The 17,209-nt window shown below is 37.2% G+C and overlaps 1 protein-coding gene across 18 annotated transcripts in view; it reads right to left on the bottom strand.

Annotated features, from left to right (window-relative positions):
- Dlg2 (discs large MAGUK scaffold protein 2) overlaps nt 1-17,209 on the bottom strand; it is a 1,341,778-nt gene that overhangs the window by 369,905 nt on the left and 954,664 nt on the right. The gene's annotated exons all lie outside the window — the stretch shown is intronic.

Genomic DNA, 17,209 nt, shown 5'->3' with positions numbered 1-17,209 from the left:
TATATATATATAAAAAGGTCATTCAAGGTCAAAAGCAGGTTCTCTGCTCTGGGAAGCTTGAGCATTCTGGTTTGACAGAGAGATAGGAAAGGAAGGTGATGGAGCAGATCAAGAGGACAATGGCTTGACAAATGTTCTCGACTTTACTCCGTGGTTGGTAAGTGGGCAAGGTCAAGGTGGTAATATTTATAATTCAGAAAGTTGTATGTGTACAATGGAAGCAAACTGCAATCTGAGAAAATAATAGGATAACACGATGGAGAAAATAAATACTCAAATATGTAGTGGGTATTAAGAAAAGTGAATGCATGTATTTAACACAATGGAGGGAGTTATATATAAGTAATTTTAAACATTTTAAAATAAATTTAGGTTTTGATAGAAAAATATTTGCATGGTTTTATGTACAATGTGTTGTTTTGATTAATATATACTAACTATCAAGTCATGGTGATTAGCATAACTCTCACTTTAACATTTTATCACTTCTGTATGGTGAGTACATTAAAACATCTTTTGTTCTAGGTATCCCAATATATACCTTATTATTAATGTTTTCACTGGACTGTGTCACAGATTACCAGGAAATTTTACTTTTTTCTACTCATAACACTGTATCCATTGACTAACCTCTTCCACCTCCTACTTGGTTTCTGGAAAACCACTATTTTCAATTTTTGTGATACTGGACTTTTTTAGATTCCACATACAAGTGAGATCATGTGGTGTTTATCTTCCTGAGCTCAGTTTTTTTCACTGAACATGAAATTCTACAGATCTACCCCTATTGTACCCAATAACAGGATTTCATATTTTTAATGTATTTTACTTTGCATAAATTCTATATTCTCGCTATTATGAATGATATCAACAAGCACAGGAGGGCACATCTTTCTTCAACATGCTGATTTCATTTCCATTGTGTTTACAGCTGGCAGTGAGACTGCTGAACTATGCCATACTTTATCTTATTTATTTTAGGAATCTTCAAACTGTTCTCTATTATGGTTGCACTAATTACATCCCCAACAGTGTAAAAGAGTTTTTTTTTTTGCCTTTTGGTGAAGGCACTCTGATCTACAAATTTTATTTGGGTGGCCTGGGTAAGAGAGGATATTTTTCCTTCTGAATGATACATTTTCCTAGATAAAGGAGTTTGTTCTTTCCATGGCATAGGAGTTGTCGTATTGCCTTCTAGAACTTTCAAATAAGACTTTAATGTTCATGATTGAGGACCAGAGGGGGGAGTGAACTTCAGTGTCCTCATATTGATTGCAAAGATCCTGACACTGTCAACAGAACCAAGATGGATGCATTAGAAAAGGAAACTAGATGCATGGAAAAAAATGCACAAAGTAGCCTGATGTCATCATTACACATGTGGGAAAATATGATCTATAATGCACTAACTATTGTTTTGGAAAGATCTCTCAGTGATGTTTGTCTGTCCATAGTAGCCACTGAGTGACTCAGACATTTCTTGCATTATCTACTTCTACAGATAAATATCCTAACACATTTTGCTCCTTCTTTATTTGATGGTTTCAAGATTCCTAGTTATTTTAAACAGTGTAAGTATTATTTGACATGCTTACATTTCCATCTGATTTCTATTTAAATTTTAGAATCTAGAAATGAGCTCAGAGCTCCAGACATTCAGATAAAAGAAAATTGCCAGAAGATGCTTATTTTCTTCCATCTGGGTCCCCTCTTCCTGTCAGTGGTACTCAAAACTGTATTTTTAAGTTTAGGGTCAACATAACCTCCAGTATATTTTTTACATCAAACATTAAAAATCAAATCTTTGTGTTCTGTGCACTGAACTTTTAGAAACTCAATATGCTATGTCAAATGTCTTGCTGTTGATTTTCCCCCTAGTTTTTAAGATTACATTAGATCAATTCAATTAGAATTTATAGAATATTTAAATATGTTGACTGTTATGAAAGTTCAATCTTTTACCTAGTGTCTTAGTTGGAGTTTATATTGCTGTGAAGAGTTGCCATGATCACGGCAACTCATATAAAGGGAAACATTTAATTGGGCCTGGCTCATAGTTTCAGAGGTTTAGTCTGGATATGGCAGTGTGCAGGTAGATATGGTGCTGTAGAAGGAGCTGAGAAATCTACATCTTGATCCACAGGCAACAAGGAAGTGAATTATAACACTGGGTCTAGCTTGAGCACAGGAGAATTCCCCACAGTGATATATTTCTTCCAACAAGGCCACACATTCTTCAATAAGACCACACCTCCTAATAGTGCCACTCCCTATGTGTTTATGGGAGCCAATTACATTCAAACTACCACACCTAATTTTCTCATGGAAAAGCTCCAGCTGTTTAATGAGAGAGTGAAATCTTTCATTTGATATATGTAGTTGAGAATTCCCCTGAAATGATCTCTATGGAGTCATTACTATCATGGTACTAAAAGCCAACATGCACAGAAATCCAACTGTTCACCTATCTCTACTTAGCCACTAAATTACATGTAAGTCACAACTTTTCAGAGACACAAGTAGTGAGAACATGCAAAATGTTACAAAGGTAAATATTTACATTCTAGAATAGCTTTCTTACTCTGTTTCTTAAGATTTGTTAAGAACTACAATGCCTCTATTAATTTAAGAGTATAAGGTTTAACTCCAGTTCCTCAATCTAGTAGGAGGAAGGCTTGGACATCTATATTCCATGCCCAGCTTATATAACAGACAATACTTATTTGTTAGTGTTCATAATATGCCAAGCACTGTGCCTGATGAAATGAAGGAAACCATAAAGACTGAAAACTGGAGCTAAAGTCTTCAAACATAATTTAGGCATTGACAATCAAGATCTGCCATCACAGATATTTACCCATTAATTTGGCCACTCCAGTTAATTTCCCCCATCAGTCTCTGCCATCCCTTCCACATACAGCACCATTAACATAGTTTTAAATGTAAAGCTTTAGGCATCATCAATAATTTGGCATTTTCAGTGGCACTGCATGTCAACAAGCTCTCTTGCTGCTGTGACAAAAACAGCTCTATCTCTTCAGCAACAACACCTTCTCTCAGGGGACCACTGTGGAAGACACCACTTTTCTATTATCTATGCAGAGTTATTTACCACAGTGACTTTTGAGGTGATGTTTTTAAACAACATAACAAATCATGCTTTGATACCCTTAATAGAAACACCCCAAAGCGTTCCCATTATGGTTGGAATGAAACTCAGTTACTTCAAGGGTTATATGAGATCCCATGGCTGAAGTCTGTCTTTGATCAAAACTCTGCTCACTTTCTCCTAAGACATGGGCACCTGAGATACTTTCTGATGTTCTGACATCCTCACCAGTCCTTTCCAATAGTACCCACATAGGCTTTGCTTGCATCTAGCTCTTATCCCGACATTTCCCTCTCTTCCAGGTCTTGGCACGAAGGTTCCCTCTACAGAGAAACCTTTCAGCTTTGAGCTTCCATTCCTAACCCAGGAATTACACAATCTCCTACATTTCTCCATGTCATCATCATCCACGATCGATGGAAATTAGTTGGTTATTGATTACTTGTGTCCTCTGACTTATTTGACCTTTGAGTATACTGCTTCCATGAATACATGAGTATATATAAAGCAAATATTTTTTTTTTGCCATTGCTTTAGGATTTGTTAATACATTCATTTGTTTGTATGTGGCTTCATTATAACATTTATATAATAATGGAAAAGTATGATTTTGTTAATCATTTCAAGGATGTGCAGTTGCTTTTCCCATGGACAGTCGCATATCTGGAATAGTTGGCAAATGTGAACTCTCTGGGGATTTCAGTCTTGACTCAGAAGATAGATTGCTGTGATGACTAGGTTGAAGCTGTGGCTGGAAACTCTGCCTGGGGCCCCAGGAAGAGTTGGTGTATGAAAGATGTGCTACAAAAGGAAGTGCTTATTAAAGTGTGTCCCAAATGGGAAAAAGCAAATATTTTAGCATACACACATATGTATGTGCTCTAAAGTCAAAGGTCATCACTTTAATATCGTTGTATCTTGCTTTCTTACACTTACTGTTTCCTGGAACCAAGGCTCATCAAATATACCTAAGAATAGCATACAGAAGGAACATCCAGCCATATCAGTGTGGGTAACTGTGTTATTTCGTATCCTGTTAACATAATTGGTTAAAAGTGTGACAAAATTGTTCCACACATCTCCAAATTATATCAGAACATATCCCTTACACATACTTATTCAGTGTGGGGTAATATCATGTTTATACTCTAACAAGTAAAGCATGCCTGAAGATTATAGGGTGGAGTTTGCCACTAGTTAACCGTAGAGGTTTGGAGGTCTCTACAGATGGACAGGAAGTGAGATGCCTGGGCAGAGAGAGGAATATAAGGTGGGAGGATACAGGAACTCAGTCTCTTTTCAGTCTAAGGATTTTGTAGAGGTAAGAGCTCTAGTGGCTGGCTTCTCTGCTTCTCTGATCTTTCATATTTCACCCGCTAATATCTGACTCTGGGCTTTCACTATTATGACCTATTTTACTATTAGAACTAATGTTACATCAGTAGAAATTTATTAGCTTCTGAATACGTGTAAGCCAATAATTCATGATTTACTGTTTTCTTGTAGCATTCCATATTCTTCCATTGGACATTTCTAGTCCTACTAAAACTTGGCAATGTGCTAAGAGAGCCACAAATAAGAAGTGACCAACAGGCAAGGGAGAGAAAAAGAAAAGAAAAAAAGAGAAGTGTCAACTAAAAAGAGAGTTCATCTAGCCTATAAGTTTGCAGAGGATTAAGGAAAAAGGTATTGGCATTTGTGTGTAGGGAGATTATATCTTTTTGAAAAGATTATACTTGTCCTAAAGTTCTGAGAAAGTATTATCTTTGAGCTGCTTGTGTTTTTCTTTTGGAGCTTCAAATTTCTAAATATTTTATTCTGAATAGAATGAGAGTAACATTAAATAATGTATACATGCATCTACTAGGAAACATCACTTGCCTAAGAAGTTTTAGGTTCTTAATGTACTGACAGGAATGCCCATTGCATTGTGTAACTTGTGAACAAATACTTTGGAAACATGCCAGCCATGTTTGACATGGTTCTGGGTACTGGGCACTGACTTGGTTGGTACCCGGCCCTCTCAATATGAGACTTGGTACTGGATCAGACTTAACCAGCAGCACATATGACTTTGGAGGTAGAGTTGGTGCCATTACTTCTTTCCCAGTCTGTTTCCACTCAGCATTCGGAACTTACCCTGTGCCTAAACAGATCTGTGAAAGATTTCCCAATTTTGAATCTGATTCCCCAGTACACAGGTACATCCTCATCAAGGCATTTCCATACAATACTACATCATTATTTTAAAATGAGCTGTTTCTCTAACAAGACAATGAACATCTTGGTGGCAACATGATTGATGGCTTATATATTGTACCATTTTACTGTATGCTTAGCACAATACCTTTCTGTTGAACTGAACACCAAAATGTTTGCTGTCCAATTTTCACTGGAATCCCAAGGCAAATATATTAATTTTTTGTCAAGTAACACCATTCAGGATTGCATCTACTAAAACAAACTTATAAATATATCAGGAATCTGATTGCGATGATCAAATGATGACCTCAATCTCATGACAGTGTAATACAAACTAGAGAGAACCCCAGTTACCACCACTGGGGAATATGATGCTTAACTGTAATTTGCAATAGACTATGCCACAGATTTTAATACATGAAAATGACAATACATTCATTTTGTTCTGCTCCAATAATCATGTGCCTTGTTGAGGATGTCTAAATGAAATGGAAGCCATAAAAATCACAGACATATATGAAGCAAGCATTGGGCCATAGCAAGGCATTACAGGGTTTATTGGTGCCCACAGTTGGTGCTACTCAAACAAGGCTGAGAGTCATCAGTTTCAGATGGGCATGAAATTATACCGGCCTAATCTGCCCACATGGAGATGCTCATTGTGATTACTGTCAAGTATCATTTTCAGTTCTGTTGGCAAAAGATGAATCAGCTTAATCTGCTCAGGCTGAACAGAAACGAAGAGAAATAGGATATCTCTTATGCAGAACACTTCCTCTGAGTAGTTGTGCTGGATGATCTTCCATGTCAGCCTGACTAGCTTTAGAATCTCCTAGGACACATATCACTGTACAAGCTTCTGATGTTTAGTTGAGGAGATAGATGCAGTATAACTGTGGCTGATATCATCCCAAAGGCCCATTTGACCTGAGTCCCAACTGGCCCAAATACAAAGGATAAGAGGGTAGAGCAAGAGAAATATCACTATTCATTTCTCTCTACTTCCAGGGTATAGATGTAATATGACCAGCCCATTGCATTTTATATTTGGCCTACACAGCCAGAAGCCACTCTTGCCATTATGCCTTCCTTGCTATAGTGGATTATGCCATCAGACTGTGAACTAAAAACAAGATCATCTTCCCTTAAGGTGGATCTTCTTAGGCATTTTGTCATGGTCATCACAAAGCAGTTAATAAGCATAGTGGTAGGCTTAAAAACCAGATTAATGTTAAGAAACTACGAAGATTACCAGCATGTGTCTGTGATTCCTAGACTTGGGAGGATGAGGCAAGAGAGTCACAGCTTAGGCTACACAGTAATATCCTGTCATATATGAGCAACAAACAGACAGAGAAAAAAAGATCAAGAAAAGATATATTGTAGACACAAAAAGAAACTAGACTGTTGCCTGGGGCTGGATGAGAAAAACAGTTATTATAAATGGACCTATGGATTCTGACTGGAGGCACTAACATGTCTTCTTGGTTTATGTAATGAGTATACCACTGGATATACTGAGACTCATTGAATTATATACTTTAAATGGATGTTTTTATTTAAAACATAAAATTGTGAAGCTTTAAACGTATAGAGAAATAACTTCCTTTGCCAGTGACAGGTCATGGAACATTTACTGTGTTCTCTGTTTTCATCGGATCCTCATTTATAAGGCTGGACACTTGCTAGTGACTCATATTTGTTCAGAGGACACTAGAGTCGCTGCTGCCCATCTGCACACAGTTCATGTGCTGGGGCAATTCACTAGCAGGGGCATGAGTCAGCTGCTGACTCAGCTTAACTAAACATCTGGTGTTTGATCTATTGATGATTTACAGTAGTTGGATGTAAAGCTTTGTAGCCAAGTAAAATATTAACAAAGAAGCCAGTGGTAAAACTGATCTGAAAAGAGGAGATTTAAAGGGAAGCACAGGGACATCCCAAAAGCATTTTTAGTATTCTTTACTATCTATTGAATCTAAACTAGTTATTAAGGTAAAACTATCAGAATCCAAATTAGGTCTTCAATCAATCACAACACAAACATCCAGAAATTCAGAAGAGAAATTACTTCAGACTTCTTCGTCTTTTTTTTTTTTTTTTTTTTTTTGAGTCTCTACCCTTCAAATAAACTTTTAGTGTTTATTTTATTTTATTATTTTATGAGACAGGGTTTCTCTGTGTAAGAGTCCTGGATGTCCTGGAACTTACTTTGCAAACCAGCCTGGCCTTGAACTCACAGAGATCATCCTGCCTCTGTTTCCAGACTTCTGGGATAAAAGGCAGGTGTCACCACCACTCTAGGCCTCAGTTTACTTGAATATTGAAATTACATTAATTACCATAGAGAGTTGAAGGGGTAACAAGTCTTTTCAAGCAAGTCTGGATAAAATAGAGGTGGAATTATAAATTTGATCAGTTCTCCATCTACAAATATTTACTGCATACCTAATATACGCCAAAAACTCTCCAGAATATGGAAATAAAGCAGTGATTAAAATAAACAAACAAAAATCCTGTTTTCATTGGCCTATGATATTAAAGTGGGAGGTGGTGGCATAAAAAACAAAATAATGGTGACAACATCTACTTCCTATTTACAATTTACTGTGTTAAGATTCTTTTTCATTTCTTTGTTTATGGTATCTTTTTAAAGCCCCTTCAAAGCAGAATCATTCTTGTTTGCATATGAAAAAACCATGGCTCTAAGAGGTAAAAGTGCTAGGCCTCAGGAAATTACTACCAGGCCATGGGAAAGGCATTTGAAGGGGGCCATAGGCAGAAGAAGTATAAAGGTTTAAAAGGAAATAAGGGGCCAGGAAAGGTTAAACTGGGATCAGGGAAGTGGAAGGCAGGGTAGAGGAGGAAGTATTGGGAAGGATAAATAACATAAAAGACACATTGAAAGGCACCACTGTAGAAGGCACACACACACACACACACACACACACACACACACACACAATGTATGTGTTAAAATGGAGTTACTCTATACAGTGGGGGGCAACAATGTCTCCACTACATACCACATACTAACTAATAAAGCCTAGTGCCAGGAATGAGTTATTTCTTTGGGAGTTGATGGCCAGTGAGTTTCTATAGGTCCCTAAATATTACAGCCTATTGGTATTGCTTTTGGTTTTCTCCAGGACTTGATGGTAAAACTCTATTGCTGAAGACACCACATATTTGAGCCATAGAACATGAAAAAAATATCATCAAACAGACAATGATGCTTCGTCTCTACTGGGTAGGTTTTATAGTGCTGGAAAGTGCTATATATCAATCAAACAGAAAAGTAATCATCAGTCATACCTGGCTGTAAAACTGGTGGCCTACAATATCTGGCCTGGAAAAACATGCCAACTAGTGCAAAGGTGGGTTGAACATCATGGGAGTAACCAACCACCTTCTGACTGAAGTCCTTCTCTACAGCTAAAATCCATTCCTGGTCTGTTATCAAGCCAAAAACTCATGGCTAGAATGGCATTAGGACCTAGTGGAGAACCTACTATTATTCTGCTATGTAGACATAATATTAAACCAATTCCTAATTAATTATCATTATATCCATCATATGAAAAGCCTCTATTTGCAATAGATTCTGTTTAACACAGTGACACACAAGTGGCCAAAGTACAGAGAATAGGAGATATATGAATGTTGAGCTTTGTAGGGAACATATATTCTATATTCCTTCTCCCAAGATTCAGGGATCATTGAGAAAGAAAGAGTAGAAATGGTGTTAAGAACCATTGGAAATAGTGTCTTCTGGACAAGCAAAGGCAGATAGATGCACATATGAATTTACAGCAGTTGCAACAGCATGCACAAAAGCTGTGCAAGCTTAAGCCAGCATGGAGATGGACTGGGCATGTAAACCTATCCCTAGCTGTGGAGCTATTGGCAAATATCAGCTGCTGGGAGAAGAGGAGACAGTTTGCTCTAAGAATGTAATCCTGGTAAGCTGACTATGTGCCAGTGAGAGAGCACACATCCAAGAAAATTTGGGATATAAAAATTGGTCTTGAAGGGAGAAAAAAAAAAAAAGACAGAGTTGGGTGGGTAGGTAGGAAAGGTGAGGTGTAAGGAGAATCAACGAAAAGGCATAAAAATGATTAAAACATGTATGAAACGCCCAAAGAACTAATCAAAATTAAAACAAGAACAAAACACACAAAACAGTAACAGTTACTTTCTTCTATTTTGTTGAAATTCAAAGGTTGGTTTTAATTTCTCTGAATTCTGCCTATAAACAGAACAGTGAGAACTGTCAGCTGTTGAACAATATCCCCAGAGTGTGGAGATAAAACAACCCGTAGGGGCTGAGGATGTGCTCAGTTGGTAGAGTGCTTTCTAGAAGATAGGAAGCCATGAATTTGATCCCCAGCATCTCTTAAGAGGGTGATGCTCACTTGTAACCCCAATTCTGGGGAGGTGAAGAGAAGAGGGTCAGAAGTTCAAGATTATCCTCAGTTACACAGTGAGTTTTTAAAAAAGCTCTTAGCATGGCGGTGGCACATGCCTTTAATCCCTGCACTCAGGAGGCAGAAGCAGGCTGATCTCTGTGAGTTCAAGGCCAGCCTGGTCTACAGAGCGAGTGCCAGGACAGACTACAATGCTACACAGAGAAACCCTGTCTTGGAAACAAAACAAAACAAAAACAAACAAACAAAACCTCTCTGGGAATTGCATCACATAATAGAGGTCTGTGCTAAAACATGAGAGTTTTAGGTTTACTATCAACTATAAATGATCTCTACATACATTTTTATACATATATATGTAGATGTATGTGTAGATTCTGCATACATAAATATAAAAATGTCTTCTAAATTTTTCTTTCTCTAAGAAGGCTAAGAAGGCTATAAAGAATTGATTTCCTCATGCTAAAAGAGCTTCTGGAAAATTTTGTGCTTAAAATAGCAAATTATGATCTTGTTCTAAACAGACCATAAGGCAGAATCATAATGGCAGTTTTACTATTCATCATAAGTCTATTTATGAGGGAGGCTTCCTTTTAACAACTCTCAGGATCTTTGATTAACGTTGCTCAAACAAACTGAAGGACAGTCTTGCTCTCTTGTCTGTTTTTCTCATGACCACCACTTTCCATGAAATGCTGCTTCAAAGTTAATGTCACATGTAAAGTATTTCCCTCAATAACCTACTTGAGGTTTTATCTGATTTAAGTTTTTCTCCAATTACTTGTACTTATAACAAACCTACTCATTTCTACCTTAGCTACATAAATCTTGTCTCTGTCAGACATTATTAACACCTTCCAGATATTTCTAGACTAGTAAAAGGTTCCTTTAAGTTTTGCTATTTCTTCAAGAAATACTCACTCTTTTATTTTATATCCCTGTGTAGCCAGAAGAAATATGATTATAGCATAATATGGTTAATATTGTCTACCTTTCTATTTTAACAAGTCTCATAAATACAAGAAAGAATATTTCTGTTTTGAGAGGTGAGGATTAAGCAGCACCGCTTCCATTACCAATGCCAGATGGTGGGATTTATATACTAAGTGGAATGTATTTTATATAGTACAGATGAGGGTATTTTCAAGTTGAATTATTTGATAAAATAGTACCAAAGACAATCATTTTTGAATAAATGGCTGACTCTCACTGCTAACTCTGGGCCAGGGAAATTGGGCACCAAGGGCACATCGGTCACACTGGATATTTTATGGGTAAACTAGCTGAAGTCATCAGTCTCACTTCCAGAGAAGGGGGCATTTTGATGCTACACAACACATCTGGATACCTGTTTTAGATAGTCTCTATCATCTGCATCTCCAAGGTTAGAAACTGAGTCATACTGGACTTCTTCCTTCTCTCTCAGTTTTAAGAATTATTGGTACTCCTTTTAGAATATGTTCACGTTGGTCTCTATATCATGGTGACCCTGTTGCTGCTAGTGTAGCAGCAACAAATTCAGAAGATCTGAATGTGATTATCATATTGCTGAGTGACCTTGCAATGTTAAACTCAGCCTCAGTTTCCATATCCATAAAGTAGGAATAGCAGTGCTTGCTTTTGGAGAGAGGGGCTTGGGGAGATAGCAGACAATGCAGGGTGAATAGGAGGCAGGCTGGAATGCATGAGCAGAATCCACTTTCCTGTCCCAGAGGCTGGCAGAGAAGGATTTGGGAGACAGGAGACGACATTGGAGAGATCCTTTAACTACTAAATAGGGATTGAATAAAATGTTCTGCGTTGTCTCCAATGTCCTCTTCTTCCATGAGATTTTTCCTGATGCTACATAGCCCTGCCAACCAGAATACTATTCATAAATATCTCATTCCATTACAGTACTACCATTATCACATTACTTTCCACATACTGAATCTTATCTGTATGTCACCTTTTTAATGGAAGCTGTCTTTGCATAGGAAATGCCATCAGCTTCCTGTTCCTCAGAGCCTCAGTTACAGCTCCTTGATTGTAAAGGATGTTCAATACCAGGAATTGATTTAATTTTATGACCATGGGCAATTTATTTGTAGTTTAATGAGTTTCCTTGCAGTAAACAAGGGTTTTGTGTTTGAACTTCTAGCACTCTCAATAATGCTATGTAGTAAACTTTCTAATTAAAAATTATAAAATTACTTTCCAATCACTAAAATATGAACACTAATCTAGAGAATTGATTTTGAAGTGAGAAGGAAAAAAAACACCCATCTCAATGGGTTCATTTTATATGGAGACTCATGGAGGCAGAGGCTCACAAATAATGTATCTACTACTCGCTTGTTTCTGCTTATGCCTCCTCTCTGGGTGGGCATCAATGAGGCAGTACTTACTATCCTAGCAATATTATTCACTGATGCTCAGTCTCAAAGGAGCAAACAAAACCAAAATGAAAGAAACAGAACAAACAGGCAGGTTACTGGCAAAAGTTACATCCATCATATGTATATCCTGAACATTTTGCTTTGGCAACCAGATTGATCAATTTGTATTCTTAGTGCCACCTCAAATGAATCTAGGGAAGCAAACAACATCATCATCAATTTTCCTCATCTGGAGCTCAGAACCTATTGTTTCAGTATGGTGTACAGTTTTGTATATTTTCAACAAACTCTCTTCTTAGTGTCCCTTGATCATTTCCAAACACTGGAATCAAATGGAATCTTTTACAATAGGAGAACCGCTAGATAAATTATTCTGACTAATATTATTGATGTACTGTTGAATCATTTAGCAATTAGTGTTATAATACACAACCTGGCAACTTGGAAAAAATTCTTAATAATGCAACGATGGAAGCAAAAAGTGTGAAATGGTGTGACTTCTAGCTAATGAGCAGGATAGCTCATGGAGAAAACCAGATTGGGTCATTTGACTCATGGCAAATGATTCCTATTTGATCTCTTGCATTCTTGTTCTCTTGATAGAAGATGCAGTGACTGTCTTTGTTCTGGACAGTATTTTCAAGGATATTTTAAGTGTAGCAGATAACATTGAGAGACAGTATCTTTTGAGTGTAGAGTAAGCTCATTTACTGCTCATTTAAAAAGATTCAGGTTTCTTATACTGGGTGTTCTTTGTTGCATGGAAACACATCATTCACTAGCATTCCTTTCTTCTCTGGAGTGCTGTATGAAACCAGGGCTCAGGGGTACTGTATGGAAGCAGGGCTCAGGATATTGTTCAAAATTTTGCTCTTCTGGCTACAGATACTACTGTGAGCAATGGAATCTTCTGATCTAGGAATCTTCTGTTACTGATGATAACATCCTAGGAAGAGAACTGGTTGCTTTGCACATAAGGTGAACCTTACAGACACATGTTCTCCTGCTTAAACCTGTTTAACCTGCTTTCAGTGACATCTTAGGCATTTGGTGTCAGTGGTAGTAAGGACAATATCCAATAGGCAATAATGGCTGACATTTAATGAATGGGAAAGGATGCTGTGAGTCATATAACCCTCAAAATGAATGATCCAACCTATACCACCTGTTAAAGATAGATGATGACAGAGATTTGGTATGTTTTAGAAGAATCAGTGTTGTACCACTTAGTCACTTCTTTTGACCTTACTTTTACTAATCTTTTTAGTCTCTGCTTAAAACTCCTTTACAAAGCCAGTCCCCAGTTCTTAGTCTCTGCTCTTCTCCTTTGTAACACATGTCACATTTTATGTTCATTGCAAGATTAACCAAGGGATCCTCTCATTGCTGTTTGCTGTATGTCTTCCATCTTCACAGATATATAGGCAAAGGTATGAGGTCAGTTTTGTCCTTCAAAGCTTTTGGCAGGACAGGTGCTATGAATCTTTGAATTAATAAACATATTGATTAATGGAATGTATTCAAGTGATTCAAACAATTTATAATTTTGTTTATATGATGCTGACTTCATTGTTCTCCAAACATCTTGCCATGCAGTTATTTTGCTTTAGTTTAAAGAAATATTGGATTTATATTGTGAAAATAAATAAGATATTATAGCTTTTGCCCCACGGGGAATTTTGGGAGATGTTTTCATATAGGAAGAATTATAGAAAACACAGCTCAAACTAAATATTAATGAGCATAGAGAACAGATAGACATATCTACCATTGTTTTTCTTGGTCATACATACAGTTTATGGCCATTTGCTGAGAGTTATATCATCTGAAATATTTTATCCTAACTGGTTGTTATGCACTTCTACTCAGTAAATGTCATAAATGCCCCACTGAGTTTTCATTATCACTTTATGAAGGACTGTTACCTTTTACATTTTAATGGCTTAATTCTTTTCAACAACTCATAAAAAAAACAACAAAATTATACACAGTTGTGTGATAGATGGGGTGTGTCAAAAATTATGATCTGTAAATTTCTTCTTTAAAGAAGCAATTTAAACAAATTATATTACTTTTACAGCTTAAAAGATCAAAAATAGCAATTGGAAATAGTTTTGTGAATGGCTACATGTGGTTAGAAGCAAATTCAAGTATACATATTGCTAATGGGAAGGTTGCTTTGTTTTTGCTATCTCTCTAGCCTGGGAAGGTTGCTGTTTTAGATGACAATATTTAATAAAGATAGGGAGGGCATGTATATAATTTTGGATTCAGGGAACAGAGGAAAAGTTTAACAGAACTTTTTACAATATTATAGAATACTAGTTCCATGGAAAATTGATTGCCAGGAAGGGACCTATAGAGTCCTACCCACCCCACCTGAACTATTGACTACTGACAAATGTTGGGAGAGGACACAGCACCAACAACAAAATCACGACTTTGGGAAGAAGGTGGTTAATGGGAATATAAAGGATGTGGAAGTTGAGGTTGATAACAATCAGAGTGCACCTTCTATATGTATGAAACTTTCAAGGAACACTTCAAAAGTTGTTTTAAATGTTTATCATTCAATGACACATTAAAAACCTAGCTTCTAGAGGGGTCAAAGATGCCAGGAGAACACAGTTCACCGAATCAGCTAAGGAAGGCTCACAGGGTTCACAGAGACTGAGTGGCAATCATGGGGCTTACATGGGTATGTGTTAAGTCCTCTGCATACATACTGTGGTTGTTTAATTTTGGGTTTTGTGATACTCCTAATAGTGGGAGTGGGCATGTCTCTGACTCTTTTGCCTGCTCTTGGGAACCTTCTACTCTTCATCCAGCTTTGATATAAGTGTTTGTGCCTATTCTTATTGCATCTTGTTGTTCCATGTTCAGATGATAATCCTGTGGAGCCAGGTTTTTCTGTAGGGAAACAGGAGTGGATTTGGGGGTGGAGGGACTGGGAGAAGTGGACAGAAGGGAGGCTGTGTTAAGGATTTATTGTATTAGGGAAGAATAAATAAAAAGAAAAAATGAAGTTATCAAAATACTTTTAGAGAACAGGATAGACTGAGTAAACTTCAAATTTGAAGAGTACTGAATTTGTGGATCATGTGTGCTTGTAGCAGTGATGTATGTAGCAATGCAAGACACTTTTTTTATGTGGCTACTTCAAGTTCTAAATAATCTTCGAAGAAAATATTTTCTCCATTTTGTACATGAACCTTAAAAATCCTAAGGGCACTGGACTAATGAATAAAGATGCAAAACAAACCAATCAATCAGATTACCATAAGTAACTTTGAAATAGCCCATGTCAGTGGGTTCCAAAATCTGATCAGTAAACCTCAACAGGAGGACTTTTCCCCTCTACAAGGGCCTTAGAATTTAGTGATAACAGACAAATCTTCTGTCTGTCTGTCTGTCTGTCTATCTATCTATCTATCTATCTATCTATCTATCTATCTATCATCTATCTCTACTATTCCCTCTAATCTCAATCTATCTGTCATCTATCAATCACCTGTTATCTATCTGCATCTGTTGTTCTCTTTCATCTCAAACTGTACACATGATATACCTTATCTTACACTGACATTTTAGATGCAGAGACTATAAGACAGTGTTAAATGAGGAAAGACAGCTTAGGAAAGAAGGCAGAAAAGACAACAGGAAACTCATTCACCAGAGACCTACTGTGCACTAGACAATGGAACAAAACATGAATTGAACACAATTTAACAAAGCAATTGTGGATAATTATGAGTGACAAACAGTGTACTCAGCATGTTGTATGTTACAGAGTAAGAAATGCAGGCAAATTATAATAACAGGCACATGTAGAAAATCTGAATACAGGTGAAAACATACAAAGATGTTGGGACCTTTCTTTGGGTCAAACCAAATGAACGAAGATAAAGCTATATTGGAATAGAATGAGAATTATTTTCTTTTTTTTTAAATTTAATTTATTATTTTACATGTCGATCCCAGTTACCTCTCCCTCCCTCCCTCCTTCCCTCTCTCCCTTCCTCTCTCCCATCTTCCCTCCCTTTTACCCTCTCTGCCCTCTCACATGCACTCTAACCACCCTCCCCTCCCATCCCCCCCCACCCCAATTCCATATGTACGGGAATGCCATCCAGTTGGGGTCATATAGATCTGACAGGTCATTTGAAGTAGGGACTAGGGCATCTCTCCTGTCTCTAGATTAAGGCAGTTATTCCTCCATGGGGGATGTATTTGCAAGGATCTTTTGTGTACCAGGGATACATCCTGGATCCATTGTCTGAGGTCTTTAGACTGCTCAGTCCTTCTGGCTGAGACCCATATTCAGGGGGCCTGAGTCAGTCCCATGTTGGCTTCCCAGCTATCAGTCTGGTGGCCTGTTATCTCCTCCTTGTTCAGGTAAGCTGTCTCTATGTGTTTCTGCCGCCTGGCCTTGTCCTCTCCATCTGCATCTGGGTTCTACTTCGACTCAGTGTTTATGTATGGGTGTTTGCTCCTGTTTCCAACAGACATTAGTTGAGGGCTCCATGGAGAAGTTAGTTGTTGATCTCACTCTCCAGGAAGGGCCTTTCCACGGAAGCTCAAACTGTTATTTGGCAGCAGTCTTGTAGTTCTCTAGACCTTTCATTTTTATCTTCAAACCAATATTGGCTATCTCTTTCCTGTCTCTCTCTCTCTGAGAATTATTTTCAAATACCTACATACTATCTTTAAGCCTCAGTATTTCAGGATTATAATAGTATACTAGGTAGGAAAGATAACCTAATTCATAGCATGCTTGCAAAGATTAAAATGAATAAACAGACATATTAATATTTGCAGAGTGTTCAATAACTGTTATGACTGTAATGATTATAATCTTTGCTTGACTTTACTAATAAATGAAGATTATACTTAGAAGTGGTAAGATGTTCCTAAGAAAGCAATGATCTCCTTCCTGCTCATTTGTGACCTTCTGATTATATGTGGTCTAGTCTATGATTTCTGTGTACTATTTCCAGGCATCTCCAATCATTCAAATTTGTCATACAGCTCATGGTTTAAATAATTTTTTTAATACCATAAACACTTGAGCTACTATTTCAAGCATAGTAAAA

Source organism: Phodopus roborovskii, unplaced genomic scaffold, assembly GCF_943737965.1.
Source record: "Phodopus roborovskii unplaced genomic scaffold, PHOROB, whole genome shotgun sequence".
NCBI lineage: Eukaryota > Metazoa > Chordata > Mammalia > Rodentia > Cricetidae > Phodopus > Phodopus roborovskii.
This window is presented reverse-complemented; position numbering and strand designations above follow the sequence as displayed.